The sequence below is a fragment of the Lissotriton helveticus genome, chromosome 2_2 (genome assembly GCF_964261635.1).
Source record: "Lissotriton helveticus chromosome 2_2, aLisHel1.1, whole genome shotgun sequence".
Taxonomy (NCBI): domain Eukaryota; kingdom Metazoa; phylum Chordata; class Amphibia; order Caudata; family Salamandridae; genus Lissotriton; species Lissotriton helveticus.
In genome coordinates this window covers 370111141-370135097 of record NC_136060.1, presented here as the reverse complement: position 1 = coordinate 370135097, position 23957 = coordinate 370111141, and positions in this window count along the sequence as shown.

Here is a 23957-nt window from a genome sequence, read left to right as displayed (position 1 = left end):
GGCGCTCCACATCCTATGATTGTGGGCAAATCACTTAATCTCCCTGTGCCTAATAAAAATTAATGTGTCCGTCTGTAACGCAACTGGTGGTCATGCAAAGCACTCTGAAACCTTTGGGTCTAGTTCGCGCTATATACAACACCCCCCTAACAATAAAAAATCAATCAGTCAAACATTTATAAATCGCTGCTTCTCACCCAACAGGGTATCCTGGCACTATGCTGTGGAGTCAATCAAAAAGTCAGGTTTTTAGACCCTTCCTAAAGTGGGTCATTGAAGGTGAAGTGTGGAGGTGAATGGGAATGGCATTCCAGGTCTTGGCGGCGAGGTTGGAGAAGGGGCATCCTCTGGTGCGGCAGTTTTGGATGCGTGGTATAAGTGCAAGGGCCAGATGAGCGGATCAGAGGTTCCTGGGAGGATGGAGGAAGCTCAGCTGGTGGTTCATGTAGACGAGTCCTTAATCGTAGATGCTTTGTAGGCGTGGGCCAAGAGCTTGAATTGACATCTTTTCTGGAGGTAGAGCCAGTGGAGGTCCTTCAGGTGCTGGGTGATGTGGGTCCTCTTTGGAAGGTCGATTAGGAGTTTGGCTGCTGCAATCTGGATCATCTTGAGTCTCCTCAAGATTTCAGTGGTGGTGCCTGCTTAGTGTGTTGCTGTAGTCCAGTCTGCTGGTGACCGGTGCCTGCAATGATATACAACGTGTTTTCATTGTTTACTGGTGTGGTGTTGCACAAAGTTCTAGATATGGGCCCTATACACATTCAAACTGTGATATCTGGTCCCTCAGTATATATAACATACATTCATGCAGTACCATCTGGAGTAGTTCTGTTATCCCTTGACTCTGGGAAGGGATTGTAACTGATCTCCTGTTCCTAAGAATGCTGATTTTTCGCTGGGATGCAATGTGGCCATCCATCTTCACCCGGAGGTGGAGGGTTGGAAGATCGAATCACAGGTAGTCTTAGTAAGTGCCATCGTCTCACCAGTAGTGAACTAAAGTAGGGCATGTCCAAAGCACATGCATCATGTAACAACTAGGTGCCCTCCACCTCCTACAGAGGTCATTTGTAATTCATTTTGCCTTCAATAACCTAGAAGTAGACCAGTGCCAATAATGTAATATTTTTAAAGTTTCTGTATTTGAGCCTTCCTTCTCTAGGTTCTCTGATATGTGTGTCAATTAAAGTGTCCCAATCCTCTTTAGTGTATTCTGTGGACAATTGTTTTCCACTAGAGTTGTTTACTGTTGGCTGGGTCTAAACTGGGGTGGCGAAGTGAGCAGAAGAATGATGATGGATTAAACCCAGATCTAATAGTGACTGGGAGTGAGTGTCTGAAAAGTTTCAGCGGTGCGTTCATCATCATATTGTGTTTGCATTGTGCACCCTAAGGTGGCAGGGTATTTTATCTTTGCTCTATTTCATGACAGGAAAATACTGCATAGTGCGCAGTTGCCAGCTGTGGCCTATATTACCTTAATTAATTATAGAAGCGTGTGAGCTGTTCTTCAGTCAAGGGATGTTGGTAAGTGCAACTAAAAACATAAAGCCTCAAAGGAAAGTAGGTTTCATGAAGGTTCCAAGATATGTGCATTCAATGACAGTCCACATCAGGGATCTCCACAATGACGGACGATCCATATGAGCTGCAAAAGTTGATGTATCAGCTGGTAGAGGCTAATGTTTGGTAAGTACAAGCCTACTGATATACTTGCAGAATGCTATTTGCTGGGCTTGAACATGGGTTTGCAGTCTGCCCATAAAAAAATATTTGATATGTTGTATCTAACTTTATGTTGCATAGCTCTGTGGATGGGAAGGAGCCTTCCTGGTAAGTAGATGCACATTAGTGCTACTACTATTTTTATAATTTGTGGGCAATCACAAGGATAACCACCTAGTGAAATTGCTGTTAGTTTATGTTACCAGTGCATTGCATGTTATCTTATACCATATTTTTCAGTCCTCTATTGACTAAGGGGCAGATGTATTAACATCCGTGTTTGCGATTCTCAAATAGCGATTTTTTGAGAATCGCTATTTGAGAATTGCAAAATGGGATGTATGTAAAAAATCGCAATTTTTTAGCGATTTCTTAGTTTTCCTTAATTGCGATTCGCAAATTGCGAAATCGCAATTAAGGAATACTTTCCCATTAATTTCTATGGGCCAGGGGGCCCATAGGAATGAATGGGAAGGTATTCTCAATTTGCGATTCGCAATTTGAGAATCGCAAATTGAGAATAATTTCAAGGGTGCAAAAGTGTCATAAGGACACCCTGATGCACCCCTGAAATTTACATGTGTGTGCATATGGCTCATTTTGTATACAGTCCAAAGAAGCCCATGAAGTGACCATGAGAGTTGATTTTCTTGTTCTTGTTCTTCTTTAACACCTTTCATTCTGTAGAGAACTTCTTCAGGCCAAAATTGCTCCAATGAGGTTTACAACAATCCACCACGTACATGGTCGGCACAATGTAGTCTAAATGACACCATAGTCTAGATGACGCCATTACTGTTGCCTTTCTTGCAGCCCACAAGGTTTGGCTGAAGTTACTAAGTCTTTGTTCGCATCTAGATAAGTCCATAAACTTCCATTATGGTTGCCTTTTCTGCTGGCACTTTGTATTTGGCAGTGTACAGTCTCCATCGTTTAGATGTGGGACCTCCGTGGCCAAGTTCAAGTTCAAATAATTTCATCAAATAATTTAAAATCCCTTCCACTAATATAAAGAAATTGGCTAACCCTGGCAATACTGAATTAGAGGTGAAGAGGTAATGTGATCCTGGAGCCGATGCCATGTACTCATAATTCAAATGTGTATTCTTTGTGGTTGTGTTAAATGTAGGCATTCAGGTAAACCAAGGTCTTCCATTACACCTCATAGTTAGCCTCTGTCTTTGGTGCTAATCTTATCATTAAGTCCATAATGGTTGATTATTGCACCTATAACAAGATGGCATTCACTACCCTTGTAGAGCTAAATGCAGCCAAGGTCCTGGAGATGGATGTTGGAAAATAAGCTTTGGCAGTGATAGCGGTATATACTTAGCACTCTTGCAACCGAGTCTCTTTTCAATCTGTCTGATTCTTTTGGGGAGAGGTATGTCTGTAGGATCAGGTCCGTAGAGGTGGACTTAGTAACTAATTAGGACGACATGCTTTTGTGTTTTATCGGTGTTTGACCTGAATATTGTTGAAACATATTTTCACCAGTGCCAAAGTTTGGAGGGAGAATAATAAATCTAATTTTTTCTCCAGTGTTTGGAGTGTGAATAGTAAATCTGACCATTGCCAGAGTCCGACCATGCACCCAATGTGACTACGTTTGGACTATGAATTGTGAATCTGGCTCACTCCTCCTCCCCCGCCAGAGTGTAGCACTTTCCCCAAAGTGACTAAGTGTGAACATATTATGTTAATGGACATTTAGTGTAGTGCAGCGACTACCCCAGAAGGGGTATTTCAGAGTTAGTTCGGAGTGGCAAGTCAGAACAACCAGTTTTAAGATATTTTTAAAAACCTGTGAAGTCAGTATAGGAGCAGATATATCAGGGAAGCCTATTTCAATGATAGGGGGCAAGGTAAGAAAAGGATTTTTACGCGTGGCTGGGAGATAGTAGCAATTTGGTTTTTGATCTTAGGTTTCTGCCAGGACAGTAGTAGGTGAGTTTCTCCTGTAGGTATGCTGAGCCTTTGCCAATCAGGGACTTGTGAGACAGGCAGAGCAGTTCGTACAATGATCTTTTCCTGATACGGAGCCAAGGAAGGGCTCAAAGCAAAGGAGCCGAAGGCGCGCCTGGACGCAGTTCGTTAACCAGGCGGGCAGCAGTGTTCTGGACGACCTGCATTTTAGAAAGAAGAGATTCACTAGACGCTAGTAGTGAGGCATTCCATTGTCAAGGTGACTAATTAATAATGCCTGAGTAAGAGTTCGACTTGATCTCAGCGGAAGCCACTGAAATGCTCTCCTGAGAAGGCGCATAGTTCTAAAACAGGTACTACAAGTGGATATAACCTGATCCTTCATAGATAGATTTTCATCAAGAAGGACACTTAGATTTTTCGCCATTATACTAAGAGAAGGGGCAGGACCTATCCCAGGAGGCCGCCATTCCTCTGACCAGTATAGCTGAGCTTTTCCAAACAGAAGGATCTCTGTTTTGTCTCCATTTAACTGAAGACAGTTGAGGGTCATCCACGCAGCAATTTTCCTCATGCAGAATGATGAATCTGTGTATGCCATTTTCTATGTCCAAAGGAGATGACTAATTGGGTGTTTTCTGCATAGGAAAGTAATTCAATACCGCAGGACTTAAGTATCTGGGCAATGAGTGCAACATATATGTTGAAAAGAGTGGTGCTCTAGGACTACCCCTGGAGACCCTCTTGCCCAGAGAAAGCATCTTTGCTTGAAACATGCCGATAGAGACCATTTGGGTCCTCTCATTAAATCTTTGAACCAATCAAGGGCTGTTCCCTGAATACCTATCTCCTAAAGATGTTAAATCAAGCTGGAGTGTGAGACAGTATCAAATGCTACTGACAGGTCAAGAAGTAACCAACATTGCCAGAGTTCCAGCATCTAGAGATAGTCTGATAGAATCGACTACTGCTAGTAAGACATTTTCAGTACTATGGAAGGCACTAAATCCAGATTGTGAAGGATCCAAGAGATGATGGTTCTCAAAATTGCAAGAGAGTTGTTTATTCACATATGACTCCAGAACTTTGCCTAGCAAAGGGAGAAGAGAGATGGGGCTGTTGGTGGCTAGCTCCTTTGGATCAGCATTCAGCTTTTTTACAAAGGGCAAAACATGTGCAGATTTCTACTCTTGATATAAAGCTTCTAGGGTTAACAATAGGTTACATCATTGTGATGTAATGATAGGAGTGGGAAGAGTGGATAAAGGAGATCACAGGGAGAGCCTGATTAACTTCAGTTAACAGGTCTGGTAACTGAGTTTGGTTGTACAATGGTACAACGCATGCAAATACTTTGCATGCCTTTAACATGCATTTTTAGCAAGCATGTTTTTACCTCAAAAGCATGCCAATACCACACTTAGGGGCACATTATGATGGCGGACGGACCTGAGCCCGTCCGCCACCATAGAGTAGGAGGGACCGTCCGCAGGGGCTGCGGCGGTCCCTCCGTGCAGATTAGGATGTGACCGCCAGGGTGGCGGTCACACATTTGTATGCAGCAAGCGGCAGGCACCGCGCCGTGCCTGCTGATTACTGCATACAAATGCAGGGGGGTACCTTAGGTACCCCCCATGTGCACCCCCCACCCCCCCTTCACTGCGGGGGCCCGCAACGGGCCCCCGCAGTGAAGCTCTGTATGCTTTTCCACGGCGGAAAACCCGCCGTGGAAAAGCTTTTCTTTTTGGGCATCCTAATACGGCTGACGGTGTCTGAGAGACACCGTCACCATATTAGTACGTTTCCGCCGCGGTTGTAAGCCAACCGCGGCGGAAAAGCTGCGGACGGAAACCAGGACCCACCAGCCATCCTAATGTGGCGGTGGGTCTTTGGTGGGTCCACTGCGGTTTTTCCGTATCCTCCGGGCCGGCGGTGGCTTCCGCCGGCCCGGAGGAGGCAGAAAAACCGCTATCCTAATCAACCCCATTGTTTTTAGATTTAAAAACAGTGTATTTGTGTGTGGGGGGGGAGACCTCCCACACCATCCAACTTACCTTAAATGCGTGGTATTGGCATGCGTTGTAATGTATATTTGCAGTAAAAATATGCACACAAAAAAATGTGTGGTAAAGGCACAACGAGGTAAAGACCTCGTTGTAAAGGCTGTTTCCCCTAAGTTTGAGTGATAGGCTCAAACCTTTCACGCACCATTGAAGTGTCTCTGAGGGGAAGGTTTGTACGGGTGGTGCAAAAATTCTGGTAAATATTTTCAATTTTAGTTTCAAAATTATTTGCTAAAGTGTCAAATACTGATTGAGAAGCCAGAATGGCTGATGTGCAGGCAAGAGGTTTGGTAAATTCATTTAGTACATTGAATAATTCTTTTGCGAAATTTCCAACTTGATCATTCCTATTGATAGTATATTGTCTGCACGCTTCCCTGATATTTTGTTGGTAGGCTCCTAATTTATGTTTGATTTTATCTGCAGCAGATTTCGAAGCCCATCATCTCCATTTCAACCGTCTATAGTTTGTCTTTTCAAGCCTCAGTTCAGCTGAGTACCATGGGCATTATGTCTGATGCCTTTAGGGATGTTCTGTTTATACGGGCCAACTATATCTAGTGCTTGGGAGAGAGAAGCTTGAAACATTGCTAAGGTGGAATTAATATCCTGAGTATTATCTAGATTGGGGGCACAGATGGCTCGATTGAAGGACTCTTGCGTGACCTGCCTCCATGGTCTCGATCTCATGCGGTAATTTATTTTTGGTTTTGAACGAGTGATCCTGACTGGGATCTCAAAGCTGATCAAACAATGATCAGTCCATGTTAAGGCCTCTGGAGAATGAGTATGTAGAAGCTGGGAATTAGTAAAAAATGAGGTTTAGAGTATGGCCCTACGAGTGAATAGGCCCAATAACATTCAGGTGTAAGCCTAGCATTTCAAGATCAGATAGTAGGAGGGACAAATCAAAGTCAGAGACTATCTATGCATGATAATTAAAATTCCGTCCCAAAAGAAAACTGACCATGGCTAGCACATGAGGTGCTAAATTCTGCTAATTTATAAAATCTTTCTGAGAGCGGGGGAGGGGTGGGGTTACACTAGTACACCCTTCCAGAGATCGCCATGGGAGGAATAGTAAATGTTTAATTTCTATGTGATGCCGTTGGTTCGTTTGATTGCAAACTAAAGAATGGGTTCCCTGATATATGCAGATTACAACCAGATTTTGTTTGTGGTTAACGGCAACCCTAGCAAAAGATCTGCCTGCAAACAAAAATATCTGGCCAATGTTAATTTTTGGATGCCAGAAAATCAATTTAAATTGAATGGAGTAAACATAAATAAATTCCCCCCACCGTGAATGAACTGTGCTTTCTGACTATCTTCTCTTGGCCAGCTCCTTCCCCTGTTCATTATTTTAGAAATCTAGGGATAACGTTTGATTCAGGCTTGTCAATAGTGAAAAAGATTTATGCAGTAGTGATGACCTGTTTCTTTCAACTCTGGATTATGAAACATATCAGCTACCTAATAATTTTTCAACCAAGAATACAGATTACTAATGCCTTTTTTCCACAAGACTGTGCTACTGTAAATCAGTCTACCTGGGCTTACCATCAAAATTGGTTAATAAACTGCTAATAGCTGAACATTTGCTAGCCATAGTGATTTTAAATATAAGAAAATTTGAGGTAGGAGCCGAGCCAGCGACCAAAATGGCCGCTTGACGATCGGCTCCGGCCGACCTCCGCCTCCCGACTTGCCATCCTGCTTGTTATCCTGTCCCCGACCCGTCTGACGGGAGAACCAAAGCGACGCCGTTTGGGACATTCACGGCTCTCCTGGGTGCCCCGGTGTCCGTGCTGCCTCGCTCGGCAGATTGTGGCCTGTAGTCCAGTGAGGCCGGGGACTCGATTGCCAGTGATCCACCGGCCGCGATTGATCAACAGCGGCCACTGGGAGGGGCGCAAGTCGGCCTGCGGCGGTTTCGAGGGCCGCAAGCTGTTTTTCCCCCCGGGCCCTGCATATCATTCTGGGCTCCCCCCTGGACGTGGGGGAAGCCCGATAAGAGGCTTATGGAGGACTGTTTGAGCCCTGTGGTGCCTTCTACTGTGGGACTGTGGATCGTGCCCCGGCAGCTTTGCTGGCTCCTGGCTCCTGGCTCCGGGCAGCCGCCCTGTCCCGAGGACTTTCTTGGACAGGGTGAGGCCCTATCGCGGTGACCCGCCCAGGACTTGCGGTGGCTACGGGGGGGGACGGGTGGTCCCGTGGAATGAGCAGTGGGTCGCCGCGGGGGGCCTGGATGTGGTGAGGTGCCCCTTTTGGTCTGGGGACTGCACTGGGCCCGTGTGCCTGTCCTGGAGCCCAGCTTGGGTGCAGCTGGTTCTCCTGAGCACCCGACGCCCCGTGTGGTTCCTCCTTTGTCTGGTGGTCCCCGGCTGGAGTTGAGCGGTGCACTGCATGGACCTGTGGAGATACTTGGCCCAGTTGCTGCTGATTGTTGGGGGGCCAGGTCCGGACTTGGTTTAGTGACCGCGTGGGTGAGGGCGTCGGTCCCTTTATTCGATGGTTGGCCCCATTACTCCTGTGTGAGAAGGCGGAAGCCCTTGTGGGTGCACCATGGCGACTAAGACGGACTCTGAGCGACAGGCACCCAAAACCACCAGGGGTGCCAGGCAGGTGCAGTCGAATAAGCTGGATAGATACACCACGCCCAGGGGGTCGCCTCTCGAGTCCAAGAAGGGTCCTGGCGGAAGCTCCGATGGTCACTCCGCGGAAGAGGAACCGTCCTTAAGAGACCTCATGGCGGCTATCACTGGGGTCCGGACGTCCCTGGGCCAGCAGATGGAGACTCTTGACACCAAACTGGATACCGTCTTGATAGAAATAGAGCTGATCAGGGCGGACCTCTCGAAGGCGAACGAGAAAGTTAAAACGCTGGAAGTAAAAACGACAAGCCTTATTGACGACGTGAACCAGTTGCAGCAGGAGGTGCGTGATCTTAGGGCCTCGGAGTCTACGGATCGTCGGCTCGATGAGTATGAAGGGAGGGCCCGACGCAACAATGTTTGCATCCTGGGAGTCCCGGAGAAGGCTGAGGGGCAGGCCACGGATCTATTTATCGAGAACCTTATCCTTAATCATCTCAAACCCCGGGTTGGGGCAAATCCTAGACCGATTATTGGCGTGTCCTCAACTTCCGAGATCGAGACGCCATCCTGCAAGCGGCCCGTGCGGCGGACCCTTTGGAGTTTGAGAATGCGACGCTCCTGTTCTTTCCGGACTTCACTCAGGCGGACCAGAAGCAAAGGCAGCGGTTCCTGTCGATCAAAAAGGAGCTGAGGGACAGGGGCATGAGGTATGCAATGATGTTTCCTGCCAGCCTGCGCGTGGAACTGGATGGGAAGACCTGGTTTTTCGATAATCCTGAAGTTGCGGCGGACTGGCTGGATACCATTCAGCGGCCGGACTCGGAGTCCCGCGATCAGGGGGAAGCAGAAGAACAATGACTTGGTGTAGCGTGAGGCCAACAGAGGTTATTGAATAATGTTTTTTGGGAATGTTCCAGTGGGGGCTAATGCTTGGATTGCCAGCAGATTTGTGTTCATATGTCATTGTGTTATTCTATGATGCGGGTGTATCCACAAAGAGTTGGGAAGGGGGGAGGGTGGGGAGCAAGTCCGTAGGCCCTCCTCTATTTTCTACTTTTATATTTTTGTGGTGTAGTTGGGGGAGACAGGCACACTGCTAGTTGGGGATGAGCGAAAGCTGTATGCAGGGGTGCAGGGAGGGGGTATGGTGGGGGCGTTTTTGGTTTGTTGGGTATTTATTGTATGTCTTTTTATTTCACACTGGGTATCGACAGTCGATCTTGTAACTTCTTGGTGTAATGATGTCCTCCGATAAAAGGGTGGTTGGGATCTCCATACTGAGTTGGAATGTGAATGGACTTGGGGACAAGATCAAGAGAGGTATGGTTAGCCAGCTGATCCGTAGACTCTCCCCGGATGTGGTGTTGTTACAGGAGACTCACCTCATGGGAAAGCGATACATGGCGCTCCACAGAGGGGGTTATAAATTGGTGGTACATTCTGGTTTTACATCTGGGTCCAGAGGGGTAGGGATCTTGCTCAAGAACTCCTTCCCGCTGGCCATCCAGGCCACATGGACCGATAATAGGGGTAGATATGCTGGGATCTCGGGTTTGTGGGAGGGGCGGACGGTTACCTTTTTATCTGTATATGTTCCACTGGCCCTTCAGACTGATACTTTTCACGACCTATGCAAGATTTTTCTGACGTTTCCTGTCGGGGTGCTGATCGTTGGGGGTGAATTTAATGCAGTCATGTGTGGGGAGGCTAATAGATGCCCGTCACAGGCGGTGATGCAGTCCCGGAGATGGTTGGCTGATTTTGTGGAGACAGCTGGTCTGACTGATGGATGGAGACTCAAAAATCCCAGTGAATCTCAATACACTCGCGCTTCGACTGCACATAAGTCCCTGTCCAGGATAGACTATGTATTGATACCGGCGGCACTGGCGGCTTGGGTAAGGGAGGTGAGGCACTTGGCGAGGGGGGTCTCGGATCACTCGCCGGTCTGGATTGGTTTAGACCTTGGAGGGCATGACGTGGCTAGGGTTGCACCTATTAGCGCCTGGCGGTTGCGAGACCCAGCAGCAAAAAAGGAGATTGTGTGTGTTGCGGACAGTTATTTTCAGGAAAATGTCGGAACGGTGGACTCTAAATGCTCCCTGTGGGAAGCCTACAAAACGGTTCTTAGAGGGGAATTGCTATAGTTTATCTCTGGGGCGAAAAGGGAGAGCTGTGCGGTGATAGACAGAATGGAATCCGATCTGCAGGCGTTAGAACGGGAGATGTCACTTGACTCCACTCCGGAGGGAATGCACCGCCTGAGCCTCCTTAGGGATGAGTATAAGAGCTTGGTGCGTGACGGGGCGATAGCGCAGCTGGCAGATACCCAGAGCAGGGTGTACGAGCATGGGGACAAGGCTGGGAAGTTGATCGCCTGGTTGGAAAAGGGGGAGTGGGCGTCGCGGTTATTACCGGTGCTACATCCCGACGGCTCGGATAAAATAACGGATCCGCAGGAGTCTGCCGACACGTTCACTGGTTACTACTTGGTGGTATATACTGCCGAGTGTATTTACACGGAGTCCGAAAACGCGGACATGATCCAGGATATTCCGATGCCCACCCTCTCGGAGGATGACAGGGATTACCTGGACTTGCCATTTACGAACAACGAAGTTGCCCAGGCCATTAGGGGGGTTCGCTCAGGAAAGGCCTCTGGCCCCAACAGGCTCCCCATTGAGCTTTTTCAAGTAAACGCTAATAAGTTGGCTCCCTTTGTCAAGGGTATCTTTAGTGAAAGTAGGGAGCGGGGCCAGCTCCCTTACGACCAGCGTGTTGCGAATATTGTAGTTATATACAAGGAGGGCAAGCCGAAAACGGCCTGCTCTTCGTACCGGCCGATCTCCTTGTTGAACGCTGAGCCGAAGGTCTTGGCGAAGCTGCTTGTGACCCGTCTGGTCAAGGTCATCACGACACTGATTCACCCGGATCAGTCCGGCTTTATGCCCCGTCGTAACACGGCCCTTAATTTACGCAGATTGCATGGGGTTCTTGGAGGGGCTTCTCAGATACATGAGCAGACGGTTTTGCTGTCGCTGGATGCCACCATGGCATTTGATAGAGTGGAGTGGCCTTATCTCTTTGCTGTTTTGAATAAGCTAGGTTTTGGTCCAGTTCGCTGCCTGGGTCTGTCTCTTGTACTCCTGCCCTCTGGCCCGCGTAGTTGTAAATAACCATAGGTCAGCTGATTTTGCCTTAGGGAGGGGCACCCGGCAGGGTTGTCCCCTCTCCCCATTGTTATTTGCTTTGGCGCTGGAGCCCTTGGCGGCGTGGGTTCATTGGGACAGATCGATCAGGGGTCTCAGGTGGACGTCCGAGTGGGAGGATAAGATATCGCTCTATGCTGATGATATATTATTGTATTTGACCTCCCCCCGGGCTTCACTCTCTGCGTTCCTGGATGTACTGGCGGTGTTTGGTACATATTCCGGGTTTGCCATTAGTTGGGCGAAGTCGGTCCTCTTTGTCTTAAGTGGTGATCCTCCGGCTATTCCTGCGGGCTACCCGGTTAGGCTGGAGGTGGTGGGGTTCAAGTACCTCGGTATCTACGTGTCCCTGGATCTGCAGTGTAGATATACCAATAATTTGCTGCCGCCTCTGGCCCGGCTTCGGAGGGATGTAGTGCGGTGGAAGGCTCTTCCACTCTCCTTGCTGGGGCGTTCGGTTCTGTTTAAGATGATGGCGCTTCCCCGCTTCCTATACGTGCTCCAGAACTCCATGGAACCGGTTCCCCTGTCATACTTCAAGGAGATCGAGTCTCTCCAGAGACAACTCCTCTGGGAGGGGAGGCCCCGAATCGTGTTTGCCAAATTGACGTTGCCCTAGTATGACGGGGGGATCGGCTTACCGAATATCCGGAAGTATTACTGGGCGTCTCAGCTGGCGGCAATTAACCATACCACTTATGGCTCCCCGCACGACCCTGGATACGCCATGGACCGTGGCCAGATACCAGGTGGTGAGTTCTCTAGGGCACTGTATGCCAGACGGGGGCATTTTCCCTTGGTGGGGCCTACGGCTGTGGCTGTCCAGGTGTGGCATGATGCTACTCGCTCCCTTAATTGGGAAGGGAAGATAACTAAGGCTACGTCACTATGGAATGCCGAATGCTTGGGTAGCCTATGGAAGACCAAGGGCTTTGATAAGTGGGACCTTATTGGGATCTCCCGAGTAGGTGATATGTGGGGTAAAGACGGGATCCTCATGTTTGAGACTCTGCAGGAACGGTATCAATTGCAGGGGAGTGAGCGGTTTCGCTACTTACAGATTAGACACGCGTTGCTAGCCAGTATTCCCCGGGAGGTGACCCCCCCCCCCGGAGGCCTCCCCACTGGAGGATCGGGTGTTGGAAGGTCATCTTCCGACGAAAGCAATCTCCCTGGTTTATAAGAAACTTGTTACCCACATGGGGGACCCTCTAACGGCTCTCAGAGATCAATGGGCTGCTGATGGGCTGATCCTTGATGATGAGGATTGGAGGAAGGCAGTGGCTTCGCCCAGAGTCATTGCTATCCAGATGAGACTCAGGTTTGTGCAATTGAAGATCCTTCACCAATGCTATGTCACTGGCCCACGATTGGTGCGCATGGGTTTGGCTGCTAGTGGTGAGTGCAGAAGGGGCTGCGGTGAGGCTGGGACGTTCCTACATGTGCTGTGGGACTGTACCCTTATCCGAGAGTATTGGTCCGCGGTTCATGGTAAAATACGCGAGGTGTGGGGAGTGGTCTTTGAGTTGGAGGCACGGCGTTGTCTCTTGAATGTCTGGGAACCAACAGACCTTACGTCTCATGGAAAGGTGTGGGCCACGCTTGCGTGTGCGATTGCTAAGCGTAACATTGCCCAATTATGGGGGGCGGCTCAACCACCTACTATTGGGAAATGGATGGAGGACCTTGACTGGTGTATGTTTCGAGAGCGTGCTGTGTATGTGGCCGGGGGGAACCCAGGAAGTGGGGGGAAATTTGGGGGGCTTGGAATGTTTATAGAGGTGATATTTGTGCTCCCCCCGCTGTGTCAGATGACTCACCTCTGTCGGAAGATCCCTGAACCCATTGGTCATTATATGTATTGGGTTTTTTTTGTGATTAGGAGTATGTGACACCATTTATTATTCCGCTTTATCGTAACTCAGTGTACTTTATTGTTTGTATTTATGATTTATTTGTGTGTGTTTTAATAAAAAGATTAATATATATATATATATATATATATATATATATATATATATATATATATATATATATATATATATATATAAATAAATTTGAGTTCATCTTTGCCGGTCTAGTTAAACTTCACAGGCTGACAATCTGTCATAGGGTCAGATTTAAATCCTTATGTCCTGTACATAAAGTGCTATATAACCGTCCCTCTAACCAAAAGGGTCTTATTTTACACCCCAAGACTCAGTTTGAGTTCGGAGACACTCACTCCTGGTGGCTACTACCAAACTGTGTAACTCAGTCCCAGCACTCTGCGGGTGGAAATCTCTTTGCTAAGGTTTAGGAAGCTACTAAAAACCTATTTGTAAGCATGTGATAGTTGTGTATCCATTTATTTATAAAAGCTTAAAATAAATAAATAAGTACATAAATCTGACACCTCAAACGGCCCCCAGAGTCCAACAATTAACCTGAAGCAGCAGGATTTGGAGTAGAAATAGTAAGTTTGACCTACAGAGAGTTCAACATCTTCCCTAAACATGTTAGGTTTGAAGTAGGAATAGTAACTTTGATTGTCCTAGATTCCAACAGATTTTTAAAAGTATCTTAGTTTGGCACAGGAGTACAAAGTTAAAACTTGGTTTTAATTATCTTTCAGCACATTTGGTACATGCGATCATCAAAAACATTTTTTACAAAATCATTTGGTACATTTTCCTATGTTTAATATAATTAGGGCACTATTTTATTGTTAATATGAAATTATGTTGTTTATAATGTAATTAAATAATTTTATTGTTTATATATTTACACTATAGTATTAATTATGCATCTTTGTTATGTTACATGTAGCTGTACAGTTTTTATATGGTCCATTAACATTTTCTTACATTTAAAAAAATATTTATTGTACATTTTAAATTCAGTAATAAATACTGTAAATACATTGTTTAATCAGTATTTCTTAATATAGATTTTATATTTTTGATATCCATTTATATATCTATATGATATTATTTTTACAATATTTTTTCCAATTTATTACATTTTTTATAATTGTTTAAATATATTATGGAATGTTTCGAAAAGGTTTTCTATTTTTTAATGTAAATAAAGTCCTTTTAGTTCAATTAATTTGTCATTCTTTCTATTGGTGTCTGTATTTTGTAGTCTTCCTTCTTCTTTTCAATTTGGTGGTGGATCTTCGGCACAGTAGTTCTTTATTGTGGTTCTCTGGTTCAGGTAAGTATATATTTTAACTAACTTCTAAGGGTCTTTCTTTAGGGGGTGCATTGTGAACTGCACTGAGTTCTGTTGAATAATATAGTGTTCAATTTTTATTTAGTTAGTAGAGGGCCTTGTCGAGATTTCATATTAGATCATATTGGATGTACAGTAGGCTGAGTTGTGTAGTTTTCTTTTTATGTGTGTTATTTGTTGTGAAGGTGCATTTTGTATATTCTTCTTTTCAGTATTTAGTTTTATCGACCTGGATACTTTATTTTAGGATGGCGTTTGTGTTTTATATTTTTTCAAGCAATATAAGATTTTTTTGATTTTTTTACCAACTTTTCACTTTATTTTCTCTTGATTTTTCAGATTTCCTGCAATATTTATTCACTTTTTTGCTGGATTTTTTGAGTGCTGATAAATTTGATATGGATTTATTTTATGGATTGTTGAATTTTTCTTTACTTATGTTTGCATTTTCCTGGAGATATGTTGTATCAAATTCTTTTGGAGAATTTACTTTTTGACATTTAGATTTTCTTATTTGTTAGCATTTGTGTGTAATTACTATTTGCTGAAATGTATTTCATTTATTTGTTAACATTGTGTTGTATTATTGTGTATGATTTAATGAGGTTGTTAATTGTTTATATGAGTTTGCTATTGATTTTAGGATGCTTTATTTTATCTTGTATACTAATTGGTTCAGCTTTCTAATACTGTGTCTTGTGCTGTTTTTGCACTTATTTTTATAAATAAATCAGTTTGCTTATAATTCTGAATTTTTGACATATTGTAAACATTTTTCAGTGATAAAAATAATTTTATAATTTCTATTATTTATAAAAACAAGATTTATGAGTTATGTTTTCCTTTTTGAGCTTGATCTTCTGTATAGTTTAGTGTATGTGTTTTTATAGTGTAGTTTGTTTTTATAAAAGTGTTTTGGCTATTGTTTTGAGGTACTGTAGGCCTTGATTGTTTTCAAATGAAAATATTTTGCTTTGAATCCTTCTGTACAATAGTTTGATTAGTTTGGATACTTTTATTTTTATTTTAGTAAAGGATTGGGTCAATTTCAGCTCTTGGAAGCTTTTTAATATTTCAATGAATTGATATAGTGCTGGGTGGCTTCTTCTAAATGTTCCTTGGAAGGAATTGTGCCACTCCCCCAACTGCATTGATTATTTTGGGGTCTTGTGATATTTTCCTGTAATACATTCTGCTGTGGTGTTCGAAACTTATGTTGGCATCTGTGTCTTGATCGCGTGGCAGGTGTGCAACCCAAGAGTCTTCAAAGTAGTCAACAGTTTATGCTAGTGTCTTTGATAGGTGGGTGAATTAGATAGGGTGTTGCAGTGCTTAATTACCTCTGATATAGGCACATAGGAATTATTATTTTTTATTTTATAGACAAATTCTGGGTTTGTGACTTAAAAGTGGGTCGTATTACTAGGGGTGAAGATGCTTCTTTACAGGGGGATATGGAGAAAGGGATTCACATCAAAATCTGCTGGGAAAAACTAGAAATGGGTGAGTATGCACACCAAATCCTTTGTCTCTGCCGACCTTTAGGCGGTGGTCCGACCGCTGCGATCGGCTCGTCGGAAAGCCAGCTGGTAATACTGACAGCACTGTTGCGCCTCCCTATTACCCTATGGAGGCTGCCTTCCCCTAAACGCGTTCCCGGCAGTCGGCCGTGTGCTGGTGGTCCAGCCGTGGTCCTCACAGGCAACACTCCGAACCCATAATATGACGGTTGGACCTACCGAGCTCACCGCAGTCGGAGAGCCACCGCCGATACTGTGGTCCATGGACCGCCAAACCTGTAATTAAGTCATATTTCTTTTTGCATTATTTTCATTGTCATGCAATATGAATTCATGGTTAGTATGTGTTGGTGTCAGGTTGATTTTTGTGTGTGTCTCCATATTGAGTGATTAAAATGGTAGTAGCACACTCATTGGCTCTGTGTGTGTGCGTGTGTGTATATAGCTTTAATATATTTTGCTCGTGGCTTGCTCAAAGTTGATGGTAATTATTTTGGGGTTGCAGTTATTGTTTTTTGTTTTAGTACTGTGGGGTGCTCATTATACGTTGTACCCTTTATTTGGAAGTTGAGCACATATTAATGAAAAGTTTGTGTAATGGCACTGTTAGTTGTCTTTGATTTAATAAAATGGTGTGCTTAACATTATGAACATTTCTGCGGTGAAAAGTAAACACTGCACTTTTATAGAACTGTATTTTTCTGTGCTTTGTAAACCAGGCTCAAAACTAGGCCCTGACTCCATCTTTGTTTTTAATGTAGCCATGTTTTAATTTGTGATTGACACCGCAGGCAGTAACATTTGCACCAATGTTCTCTGTTGACATTGTGTTCATAAAAAAGTATGAAGGAAGTCTTTTGCTACTTTCAAGTGTCTTCCTGTCTGTGCTACGGGAGACCCATTCATATATGAAACCTCCATTGTTTTGTGTAACTTGATTTGTACTGCCACATCCAATACTAGAAGGTCAGAGGAGGAAAAATTAATAGTTTTTAGAGGGTAGTGTTAGGATGGGGGTATTAGATGACATTGCATAATTCTGCATTGTGATTCATTTAGCTTTGCTGACTGTGCGATGTCCATTGAGTTCTATTGGAAGTTTTCCTATAAAAGATGGTACTTTTTGAGGTGAGCCATTTCTGATTTGCCCTACCTCTACAGACTGAACCCTTGTCGGTTTGTCTCATGCTTGGGTCGCAGAATATTTTTGCTGTAACTTCATCATTTCCCTTTGTAGTGCATTTGATTGAGCCTTCTGGTAATCCCAACCATTGATTTACTATGCATTATGTCTATTATTTTTGCCTTCTGTATTTCACCTTGAATTATTTTGAATAAACTTTCATGGTTTGCAATTTTTTGCCGATTCCAGAGGGCTTTCTTAAAATGTCAATTATTTCATGTGTGTTTGGATACTGTCAGGGACAAAAGGCCTTATATGTTCTTGAGGTTCAACACCATCCTGTGTAGGCAGTTTAGCTTAAATTACCAAAATAAGAAGGCATTCTCTGTACTGGGCGTGTATTGTATATATTTGTGAGAACGATGGGGTGCAATACTTAAACGTCCCATCCATCATACAGTGTTAGCATTTTGTTTATATCAGTAGGTTATTGTTAGTTGCAAAAATATTTAGGGCCTTATTACGAGTTGGCATCTGACTGTCAAAGGACCGCATCTGCCAGTATGTTTATGTTTATGTTTATTAGATTTGTATTGCGCACAAATACCCGAAGGTGTCTCGGCGCAGAGAATTATCAATTGACAAGTTTAATGTTGAATGGAATCATTGATCAAAGAGCCAAGTTTTCAGTTGTTTACGGAAAATTAAAAGGGTTGGACTGGTCTTGATGGTAAAAGGGAGAGTATTCCAAAGCCTCGCAGTAGCTACTAGAAAACGTCTATCTCCCCAGGCAACTGTTCTAGTGGGAGGGAGAGGAAGGAGGTAATTGGATGCCGAGCGAAGGGACCTGCACGGGGTGTAGATCTTGAAGGCCTTTATTAGAAATTGTGGACCCGAATTGTGGATGGCCTTATACGCGATACAGAGGGCCTTACATTTTATGCGGCATCTGACTCTAAGCTAGTGCAGTTGACGTATGGCCGCAGAGACGGAGTGAAACTTGGGAATGGAAAGTAGTACCCTTGCCCCCGCTTGGACCGATTGCAATTTATCCAATACCCGCTGCTGGGCATTCAGCAAGAGGGCATTGCAATAGTCCAGTTTTGAAAATATTAAAGTTGTTATAAGAGTTTTTCCTGCCGCGGGAGGTAAATAGGGGAGTATTTTTTGATTTTACTGAGGGTGAAAAAGGAGGATGAGATCACTGTATTAACGTGATGGAGAAATGTTAATTTGGTGTCGAATATGACCCCACGATTTCTGACCTTGGCAACCGGTACTGGCGGAGGGCCAAAGTGAGTGGGCCACCAGCTGTCCGGCCATACCGGAGACAAGTTGCCAAAAGTCATCACCTCTGTCTTGTCCGAGTTTAATTTTAAGCAGTTCATCGACATCCAGGACCCTATGGCTAACATAGCCTCCTGGAATCTCGATGCAACTGCCAGTCCATCCTTGTGAACAGCCAACACCAATTGGGTGTCATCTGCATAGATGGTTAAACTCAGCCTATATGATTTTATGACCCTCGCCAAGTCCGACACATAGATGTTAAATAGTGTCGGACTTAGCGATAATCCCTGGGGCACTCCGCACGGCAGCGTGGATGTGGGCGAGTAGAATGTGCCCAATTTCACCGATTGGGAGCGGTTAGCCAAGAAAGAGGCAATGAGATCTCTGGCTAGATGGTTGACCCCCAGTGTTGAGACACGGTCGATCAAGGTAGAGGGCCTTTAACAAGGGAGAAGGACTTTAGTAGCCCACAGCGCTGGCGGTCTTCTGACTGCTGTATTACAAGTTGACCGCAGAGCGTGTGGTGTTTGCTGTGGCGTTCTTGCGGTGGTGGGCAATGTATATCCATACATATTGATGCCTGTGTGCACATTTTGACAGCATATATGTCAAATTCACACATAACATGATACATATGGAAAAATACCACCTCCCCATTGCCAAAGTCTGACCCATTTAATGGATATATGGTATAAAGAGCACTAACCTGTGTATCTCCACTAAGGGGGTCGTATTCCTTAGGGTGAAGATGGTCCTGTGTAGGGGGGACCTGGAGAAAGAGATACAAGGCAAATCACCTCGAAAAGTACTAGAAAAGGGTGAGTATGCACCCCAAGCTTTTTGTCTCCATTGACCTTTAGGCGGTGGTCGGCTCATCGTAAAGACAACTCGTAATACTGACGGTGGTGTTTCACCTCTGTACTGCTCTATGGAGGCTGCCTTCCCCCGACCTCGATCCCGGCAGTATGTGGTGTGCTGCCAGTGCTGGTGGTCTAGCAGCAGTCTCTGCTCAGGCAATACTCCCAACTTGTAATACGGCGGGCGGACCAACCGAGGACCATTGACCGCCAAACTCCTAATAAGGCCCAATTTCTTTTCGCATTATAGTAATTGTCATGAAATAGGAATTTGTGGTAAGTATAGCCTTATAGCCCGCCGTAGAGGGCTATACCGGCTATTAAAGGCCCTCTCCAGCGTTAAAGGCCCAAGCCGTAGGCGAGGGCCTTTAACAAGGGAGAAGGACTTTAATAGCCGGTATAGCCCAGCTACAAAGGGCTATAAGGCTATTAGAACATTCTGCCACTAGAGGGCAGAATGTTCTAACAAAAAAAACAAAGCCTTATGGGAGCGTGAGGGGATTGGAATCCCTTCAGGCTCCCTGAAGCCTTTGTTCACAGCCAGAGCTGTGAACAAAGAAACATTGGAATGTTGGAGCTCCAGGATTATACCAGCCATTATAAGCCCGGAGCACTCCATTGTTTTCAATGGAGCTCCCAACATTCTAATGTTTTAATATGTGTTAGTGTCAGGTTTTCTTTGATTTAATTTTGTCTCTGAATGATTTTGGAGCTTTTGGGGTTTGCCTTGCTACTGCCTTGGTTCTTGTTTTCAGTCTTTTTAGGGTTGATATTATTGACAGTTGTGCTGTGGCTTCTTCAGGAACTTGGGGTATAATGTCTTTAAGTATAATTACTACAAGTGCTTGGGAACTAGTGCTTGCTTCGCTTAAATCTTATAGAACATTTGTTGCTTGTATTTCTGTTACATTTGGGGGGATGTCATCTTTTTATTGCTCTTCTGTAGCATGCATTGGAGTAATATTTAGTGCATTTCCAATGTCTTTTTTCATTACTAGTACTCTTGTTGCTGTAGGAGTAGTCTCTGTAGCTTAATAGCGTCTTTCCTTGTTTACATGTTGCACTTTGTAACATTATAATGTCTGTGATTTATAGAAATATGAGAGTATTTATAATTAGCAGTTTATGTTATACATGTTACATTTTTAAATACATTTGACACTATAAACTTACCTTTTCTGAGTTTTGATTCTTTATTTTGACAGTTTCTTTTTTCTCACTTTGCGTTTCTTCTTTGTTTCAAAATAACCATTGAAAATTATGTATATACATATATATGGATATATAAATGATAGATGTTTTTGTTTACTGGAGTTCGTTAGATTAATGTTAAGTTATTGTATTTTTTATTTACTTACTTTGCTTACGTTTAAAAAAAATATTTGTATTGATTTTATGCAACATAAACAACATAGAAAACACACACGCAGTACATGGCTCCACTAAAGGAAAAGGGTAAATTCCAGTCATATGTCATGACAGTACAGTGAAAAAACAAAAACCTGGCTGAACTGAAACACCAACTGCATAACACAGCTTAGGGGACAAGAGCACATTGAAGCAGAGTCATCAAGTCAAGTATACAGTAAATTAGTTATTCAAGCGTGGCTGCTAGAATCTCATTGTCACAGTAAAATAGCACACTCATCATCCCTCCCCTTCAGAACCCTCCTGCGAACCAGAGACTTCCTCCCCTACAAATGTATTGCAAAGATACCCCCACAACATGATCACATCCAAAGGATCCTCATCGGTTCTGGAAATACGGATATGCCCTTCCTATGTTGAGGCGTCTTCATTTCCGTTTCTTGTAGTCCTAATATGTTGCTTTTGGCTGGGCAGAGAGCGCTCTGCTGTTGTGTTAGTTTCATATTCTGCAGGATTGTGCATGTTTTCTTTATGTATTTATTAAGAGTTTGTTTCTATTTGCTCTATTTCTTTTGAATTTTCATTTTTTACACAATATTTTTGCAGTCGATCTTTTAGGATTATCCATACAGTTCATGCATAGTCGAAATTAGGGGTAAGAATATTTTTGTAATGATATTTGTATAATATGATAATTGTGTGGTCGATATTGTGTCAAATCCATTTTATCTTTGGGTTAGGTCATTTACATTAATATAAATCAGAATGAGAGATATACAGCAGGTTTGTGGCGGCATATTTGTTGAAAAGAACTGTGGCTCTATAAAAAGCAGCAATCAATGTGATCATAGCTATTCAATGTGCTAATACTTTCTAACACTGGGATTGGAAAGTATCCGGATGTTGTGCTTATTGTGTAGCTGAAGTTGAAGCCCTTGAATCTCAGGTTATGTAGGTATGTCACTCAAAGCAGGTGGGAGTGGAGAGAAAAGTGTGGAGGGGGAGTAAACTGAGGATTATAGAACTGGAAGAAACCACCTACCAACAGAGTCAAAGACAATGACCGGGATTAACAGTCTGTGCAGGAAAAGCTACACACCTAACTGAACACCCGTGAGTTAAACTCTTGAATCACACCACCCTGCACATCCTTGTTAAAAACAGAACAAAATTGAATGCGGAAAACTAACGTATTGATGTGAGGGTATTCAGACAAAATATCGAAATTAAAATATCGTCAGACGTAAATATCGAGTTTGAAATATCGTCATAAAGAAATATCATGTACAAGAATATCATGAAGAATATCGATTTTAAAAATATTGAAATCGTCACTATCATTTACAAAAATATAGTTAATAATATTATTTTTAAATTATTTTAATGCATTTGAGTATATATTTTAATCAGGGCTTAATTTGTGCCAGTGCTTTCCGGTGCTTAGCACCAGCACTTATTTATGAGGGCCAGGTCTATACTTGATTGCCACTGCCGCCAACTTACATTCAACAGCGTGCGCCAAAAAATTGAATACAATCGAGTTTTCATAAGATTCGCAGTGCACTTTCACTCTGTCTCCCCGTGATTAGCTGAGCTGTGTCTTCATTTTGTGTTGCAGTTGGTGGGGGTCTCTGATTGGGCTGAATTTGGTAAAGTGTGGCTGCGACAGGCTGGGCGGCAGCGTGCGTGCGTAACCATTTTTAAATGCCACCGCACGCCGCCAGCCCGCCTTATCATCAGGAAGTCCGGCACTATTAATTGAGCAAGGAAAGGAAAGAACATTGCAACTGCGATCCTCATGGAGGAGTCCGGCCTCTGCTAGCTCTCTGCTCTGACAGAACTACGGGAGAATCAGCCGAGTCATCACCTATAGAGATCCTTATCAGACACAGAAGAGGGTGGGTGGGAGCGCTGCGCAGCACACAGAAAGGGAGGTGCGAGCTAGAATATGCACTAGTCTGAGGCTGGGAGAGGTCACAAACTGATTATTTTTTATTTTAATCAACTTTTGAACTTCGTTCTAGTAACATTTTTATTGTGTACTGTCATGGGGTCGAGTCTTGCATTTACACTGCGTTAAATTAGCATGAGCTTATTGGAAGTTTAAACGCCATTTTCCTTTCTGCAACCTTTGCACACGGCACACATTATTACAAATGTTTAGAGTCTAGAGGACTGTTTTGCTTCACACGAGAATAATATGTTTTTCTATACCAGCAGCTAGGCTTGGTAAGCGTTGTCTGAACTGTGAGTGCCAAGGCCTTCAAGGTTATTACAAAACAGTGGTTGTTGTTCGGTCTGATCAGCGCACGTTCTAGACATATGTATGCAGCTGTGGCCACCTCTGATTTTGGCGCGTTTAATAACGCACTGCGCAGGCATGCTCACACACACACTTTGGAGAACATTCGCATGCAGAGAGCTGGTGTAGAAAATGATGTGATCCATTTCTACTAGGACCAGAGGTATGGGGTCGCCCTTGTAAACCCAAGAGACCTTCTGTAGATATAAAATAACCTAATTACAAGGGAGTGTGAAATCTAGGTGTAATCTAGTCTATTTCCATTTAGCATTTTAACATGCTTTCTCCTTTTGTATTTTTGGAACAGTAACTATGCTGATAATCTTGATGCTTATAATTTGTCTGCTTGTATTAGCTAAGATACTGCGCTTGAGGTCACGGCATTAGAAATAAATATTTCAAACTTGCACGTGTCTTCATTTACTCCCAGTTTTGGACTAGTATGAGTGTATAACTGAAGAGTGTTCAAGGGTTCCACATTGCCTGAGGTATTCTAAGTTCCATGTTCTAGGTTGTCTAATCATTGGGGGTATGAAAGAACCAATGAGACACTGATTGCTAGTCTGGTAGGGGATTTTGGTTACTAAGGTGAGTTTTGGCACACCCTAATTCACTGAGGTTCCAAGTCTCTATGCACAGTTCTGTGTAGGAGCAGAATCCCTGCTACATGGCGTCCTTACGTTGGTGGTCTTATTACATGACACTTGAGTAGTACTTCATTCAGTCCTTAACCCCTTCGCTATTGTTTCCCGATAACAGTG